We start from the raw sequence: 7,026 nt of genomic DNA on the forward strand, positions 1-7,026 counted from the left end.
ACGGAGAATGGGAGGCTGTGCATGTTCCTCATGCGGGTCTGTAATGCAGCCTGGTGGGGAACATGCAAAGTGAGCAGGACTATTTGGCTGGCCCAAGAGGGCCAGCCAAGCAGCCCTGTGCACTTAAGGAGTGTAAACCACTCCTCCCCTGCTTTTTGCCAGCCCCGCCCCACCCTGAGAGACACTGACTGAAATAGGACAAATAAATGATAATAGCGTATCCTATTATCATTTTATTTTCCTTTTGTTCAGTGGGGCGACGCTCCTCTGCCTAAGCAGAGGAGTCTCCGGTGGTGGCAGGAGGCAATACAGAATTTAATACAGCAGAGGCAGGATGCCTAGTTTGCCCAACATCATTGGGCAATGTTGATGATGCATGAATGTGCCACGCTTTGGGTAATGAGGAGACTCATGTCTTCAATTTAGGGATTACTTCAGTTGATGGTAGAGGAAAACACAACCATGGTGACTGCATTGCAAGCCTAAGCAAAGATCTGTGACTATTTGCTACTTCAGACAGTCCAGACAACGACACGCTGGCTAATTCTTCACACCCACCGCCTTCTCCACAGTGTCCTCTCAGGAGCCCTAGCAAGGCCACAGAGGAGTTTTGCTCATGCTGCTCATCTCTCAAAGGCCCTCTTAAAAAGACTGCATACTGATCGCATTGCACATGCACTTTAAGGTTGTTGGGGTTAGAGTATACGATAAGAGGGAGAAGCTAGGGGATGGCTTTGTTGGGGTGGGGTGAGGGTAGGAAAGAGCTTCAGGGGCACCAGCATCGCTACAGTTACAGTGGTTGGTAGGACAGATGAGAGAGGAGATGTGTTAGCTGGGGCAGAGTGTGAAGTAGGATAGAGATGAGAGGCAGTGTTGGTGGTCTCCTCTTTAATTAATATGATTTTTTTCCCGAAGTTGTATTTACAAGAAAAGAGCATTAATGTACAGTTGGAGCTTTTTAAAAGTAAATTGTAAGGTCTATGATGTCACCACCGGAATCCGTTCACTATTTGCCATGTCCCACTTGAGCTGTATCTTCAGCATGACTTGGATTTGTGCCTCTTCCTCTGCCTCCTCAGACACTAGCATATGTTACCTCAAATGAATATTGTACATCATGCATCAAAGGAGTGTGATTGTATATATCTTAACTAGATTAATTACCAAGGCACCATTGAAAATACCAGAAGCTCCCCATTGAGTGTCAGGCACACATCCATTGTTCTGAGTGTCTGGATGGGGGCTTTATTGTAAGCATGCTCCTGTTGAGTTGACAGGTGTCATAGAGGGGTCATTACCCATGGCCTGGAAGGATGTCTAGAGTTTCCTTCAGAGGACAGATATTTATGTTCTAGGTAGCAATCGAGAACACATACATGTACATGTTCATTTGTTTACATACGTGGGGCCATGATCCATATGTTACATTTGCTAATCGTATACTACTTGGCTACTTGGAATCTTGCAGGGTGCCCTCCAAGGAACTGAAAATCACACCAGGGGACACCAAATCTCGCTCGCCAACTTACCATTTTCGAGCTGTGCGTGAGAAAAATACTCCATCACGTGGCGGTTGGTGAAATTCAGCCGGAACTCCGAGTTATAAGGGTAGCACGGAGTAGACAAAATTCCACCAATTCCGCCAGTTAAGCAGAATATATCACCCATCCCTAGTTCTGATGTGCACACCTAGTAAACATTTCCTAAATGGTTGTATCTTGGAAATTTGGTACCGCAACGTGTGATGCAAGGTCTACATCGAAGTCTGTAGGCTCAACATGTGCTGCATCTTTCAGTTGAGGAAGATTGACTCCACGGACCAAGGTGCAACTAGTACTATATGGAAGAACTCCATGGCCCCTTATACGCTAACAACTCGCCCAAATGCCCAGAATGTAGTTTACATAGCATTTATTGTGGATCAGTGGGAGACACAATTTGCTGATGAGCTCAAGTGAGTAGTGCGCTCATAACTGTCTCAAGATGTGGACTGTGGACTTGATTTTGACAGAAACGCAGCAACGTGAGTAGTTCACTGAGCGGAGCATGACGGTCTGTGTGCCAGTATTGGCACCAGGAATCTCCAGTGGACGTTTGGGGACGACCACATCCAGCCAATAAGTAGTTAGGGTGTTGGGGAAACATATTCCTGGTTTCAGCCCTGGCCTTCCACTATGGACCTTCATCTGGGCAGTGGAAGTGAATTTTGGCTCCGGGCAGCATTCTTCCTTTCCAGAGCACTATCACATGCAAGACATGCAGTTGTATCTTGTGAAACCTGAAGAGATAATCGGTGTAATGTGCCTTCAAGTTGCTACATGTAAATGAATGTGAGTGTTGCTGAGGACTGAGTTTGTTGCCCGTGTGGTCAGTTTGACTCACCAACGCGCACACACAATATTGGGGGGCATAGTGAGAGTGTAATCATTATTGGCTGCATTGTCATATGCTAATCCCCGAGATCCCACTTGTTGAGGTGTTGTTTAATGTTTTTAAGCTGACTTAACTGATTTACCAACTGCTTTGAAATAAAGGTAACTGTCAAGGATAACCATGTTTCCGAAAGGGCCAGTAAAATTAGGAGCTGTTTTTTTTCCAAGTGCAAAGTTACTGTATGGGGTATTTTGGCATGTGTTAATTTCACATAGAAAAATATAGTCAGTCATGTAAAATATCCACCGTTTTTAGTACAGTTTGAGCAATATTCCACTGGGATCTACGTGATTGATGTTGCAATGCGAAAATGCAGCAAACCGCATCTGCAAGGTGCAGAAAGGGGGCTGACGCTTATAAAAATGTTTCTTCTTAAGCTCTTCATTGAAAAATACTATTACACAGATTATTTTCTTATTCTTGGAAGGTTTCAAAAACATGAGTCCTTATTGTAAAGTTTGATGTCTGCAGCAGAAAAAAAGTATGCAGCTACTGTAATGCCCAGCATGTCTGGATGAGTGTTACAGTGACAGACAACAGCACTTTATGACTTCATTGTTTTTTTTTTTTTTAAGATGGCACCTCTCAGATGAGTTCCTCCTTCTTGATAAGTACTTTTCCCAGCAATGTTTGTCTTTTGCTCTGCACGGAAGGTGTATTTAATCTGCTATAGTGGTGACATTTTCCCACAAATGACCATCGACATCCAGAGTGCAGTCTCATACCACCAACCAGTAATTACCTTTCCAAGGTACTCATAGAGGAGCTAAAACAATGTCTTAAGCATAATTACAGGATTCACCATCTTGTGGCGACATGCCCTCAAAAAAACTTCAAGTAATGCATGTAAATGCTTAAATCACCTACGACTATTCTGGACTATTCTGAGAGCACTCCATCCCATCACTTTGTAGCTCAACTGTGTCATTACAGCAGAAAGAAACCAATCATATGTAAATTCAAATGTGCCCATCCGCAAAATGAGACCTGGTCTGAACTGCACGGCTGTGCCCCATATAAATGGGAACATAAGCAGTCTTAGACATTTTAAGGCCTCTGCTGTATCCGGGGATGGATGGCAGACCTTCCCTCCTGCCACTGCAGTTTCTCTACACAAAGACTCTCCTTCGGAGACTTCTGGTAAAAGAGTGAGACAAGTATACACCCAGAAATACCAATATTTCAGGATAAAGCCACATGTCACACGTGCAGTTATATGTGGAACACGCTCTATGTGCTTCAAAAAGTCTGACGGTAATATTGTTCCTATAGGGAATCAGGAAAGTCACATTCATGAGCACATGGATCACAATAAAGTGCCCCAGGTGCCTGTAAAGATCTACATGAACTAGGAAGAGATCATTGCCACTCATAGGAAAGCCACACAACCTGTTCCTGGGTAGATCACAACTGAGTCACAAAGAGGTGGCTATTTTGTGTGTCCTGACTCTCCCGCAGCAACGCAAAGAGACACCATCCACTACCATCCTCCCCTGTATCTCCCATCTGGCTCACCTAATGTGCCACAATTGACACCGTGGGCTTAGGCAGGACTAAGAAAAATAATTTGTGGGCAGGAGCTTGAAGTGCTTAGGGATCAGTCCTCACTCTTGGGCCAGCTCAGGATGATATACATCCACAAAGTGAATACCAGGTTCTGAAAAAAAGTGATCAACCCAATATCGACCTTCTACCCAAACGACATCTGAAATGCTTTAATGACCTCTACTGGAAGGTCAGGGACCTGTTATCACGCCAGCAAAGTCAGAGCCAGGTCTCTGTGGTGCCTCTCCAGAACTCTGTCTCCCACCTTAGGAGAAGAGAGTCCAGAGCATGGCTGACCTCAGTAGAGGAGAGGAAGTTGTCAGTAGGGTGGAAGCTAGGGAAAATGCACAAAGCATAAAGTACTTTGTCACATTAAGTATATGGAGCATCCCAATGGGCCAATTGTGGATGGCAAGATTGGACAAGTCACAAGATTTGTTTGGCACGTGCACAGCTCCTTTTAAAACAGTTTAACAGATAGTGTTAACTTTTAAAAATTTTTAGAATGTTTTGTCCGTGCTTCCAGGGTGTCACTCCTCTGATGTGAGTGCCTCGAATGAATCCTAGTGTAGCAAACCCTAGGTTTAGGGTGTGTCCCCCGGGCACTGGTTGAATAAATGAATCATTTGCATTGTTTAGACCAATAAACGACTGATTGTGATTTTCAATAAAGTTACACTGTTGTCAATTGATTTGAACGTTCGTTTATTTCATCACGACGTTTTTTTTGTAGCGAAGATGCAGTGATTAACAAATTCTACGTGTCTCACATATCCCAATGCATTTCGGCTTAGAAATATAGCCTTCGTCAGGGGTTTATCTACAACAAAACGAACAAAATAAGCAAGTTGTATCTCTCATGCAATATGTATAACAAACAAAGAAACAATATATTTACTTTTTCATAGTCCGGCTAAAATGTGTCAATTGCATGACGTAAGTTTGTGGTTCTTCCTGTTCGTAGTGAATCTAGCGTGATCCGGTGTTTGTGATTATCCGGTGTCTCATGTTTACGTAAATTGTACGAGTGCCTTTATGTTCATCGGTTGGTGTTCGTAAAACGAATACGATTATGTGTGTGCTGATTAATGCGCCCGGTTCACTGGGTGTTTCGCGGTGGGTACTTACTAGTGAGTCTGTGTAGTGTAGTTCAAGCAGAGATCCGTAAGTGTGTGTCGGTAGCTGAACGCTCTCCTTTCGTGTCCGTGGTTGGATTGAAGATTCCATGTGGGTTCTATGGGCGTGTAGTTAAATGTGCTTTGGGGTGTAAGAGTCGAAATAGGACTGTGAGTGTGACGGCAGGTAATGGAGCAGGGGTTTCTGGATGTGGCAATTGACACATTTTAGCCGGACTATGAAAAAGTAAATATATTGTTTCTTTGTTTGTTATACATATTGCATGAGAGATACAACTTGCTTATTTTGTTCGTTTTGTTGTAGATAAACCCCTGACGAAGGCTATATTTCTAAGCCGAAATGCATTGGGATATGTGAGACACGTAGAATTTGTTAATCACTGCATCTTCGCTACAAAAAAAACGTCGTGATGAAATAAACGAACGTTCAAATCAATTGACAACAGTGTAACTTTATTGAAAATCACAATCAGTCGTTTATTGGTCTAAACAATGCAAATGATTCATTTATTCAACCAGTGCCCGGGGGACACACCCTAAACCTAGGGTTTGCTACACTAAGATTGGACAAGTGCCACCTTGTAAGGGGAGTTGGCCATGTGCATTAACCTCAGTGCATAATGTAATTCATGCTAACGTGCTTAATGAAAGGGCCATGCACTCTACATGATGTATCAATGAAGGATAACTCACATTTTACTTGTGTCCAACTTTTTCTCACAAACAAAAGTGTGTCAATCTGATAGCAGAAAATGGTCATTGCAGGCTAGACCTGGGGTCTATTAGAAAAGATTCACTTACAAAGGGTGCGCCATTTTATTATAATTTACAAAAGGAGGGAGAGGGCTGTGAAAGGGATTAACGATGCCCAATAGGTTTTATGTCGAATATTGTGGGCATGTGGTAGTGGGAATGATGAAGAAACTACTGTACTTCATCTGAGGTGAAATTGTTTCAGTTTTGTGTACACAAAGTCAGCTACAGTTGTGCACATCCCAGAGTTTTACTGCCTCCTGCAATAGTTTAAGGCCACATGGGAAAAATGTTGTGCAGGACTTGATTATAACCCAAGGTGAAACCATAATGATGTGCAATGATACTAGACTCTGTGTAAATTCATCTGTACAGTGGCAGGCAGTAGCAGCTGCTACTGGACCCGGGTGGTGGGCGGGTGGGAGAGGGGAGAGTGGGGTTCGACAACGGAAAAAGAAGAAACTAAAACTACTTACCTATAACGACCGGCCACCGCCTCTCCTCTGTCCATCATTTTCCTTCTTCCTGCAGTCCCGGCAGGCAGCAGGAAGCACCCTCCCTCCAAGCTCCCCTGAACCAATCACAACACTGCAATGCAGTGTTGTGATTGGTCTGAGCACCATGGTTCGGCATTCAGACGGAGAATGGGAGGCTTTGCATGTTCCTCATGCGGCTCTGTAATGTAGCCTGGTGGGGAACATGCAAAGTGAGCAGGACTATTTGGCTGGCCCAAGAGGGCCAGCCAAGCAGCCCTGTGCACTTAAGGAGTGTAAACCACTCCTCCCCTGCTTTTTGCCAGCCCCACCCTGAGAGCTACTGACTGAAATAGGAAAAATAAATGATAATAGCGCATCCTATTATCATTTTATTTTCCTTGTTCAGTGGGGCGACGCTCCTCTGCCTTAGCAGAGGAGCCTCCGCTGGTGGCAGGAGGCATTACAGAATTTAATACAGCAGAGGCAGGATGCCTAGTTTGCCCAACATCATTGGGCAATGTTGATGATGCATGAATGTGCCATGCTTTGGGTAATGAGGAGACTCATGTCTTCAATTTAGGGATTACTTCAGTTGATGATAGAGGAAACCACAACCATGGTGATTGCATTGCAAGCCTAAGCAAAGATCTGTGACTATTTGCTACTTCAGACAGTCCAGACAA

Source organism: Triturus cristatus, chromosome 7, assembly GCF_964204655.1.
Source record: "Triturus cristatus chromosome 7, aTriCri1.1, whole genome shotgun sequence".
Lineage (NCBI taxonomy): Eukaryota > Metazoa > Chordata > Amphibia > Caudata > Salamandridae > Triturus > Triturus cristatus.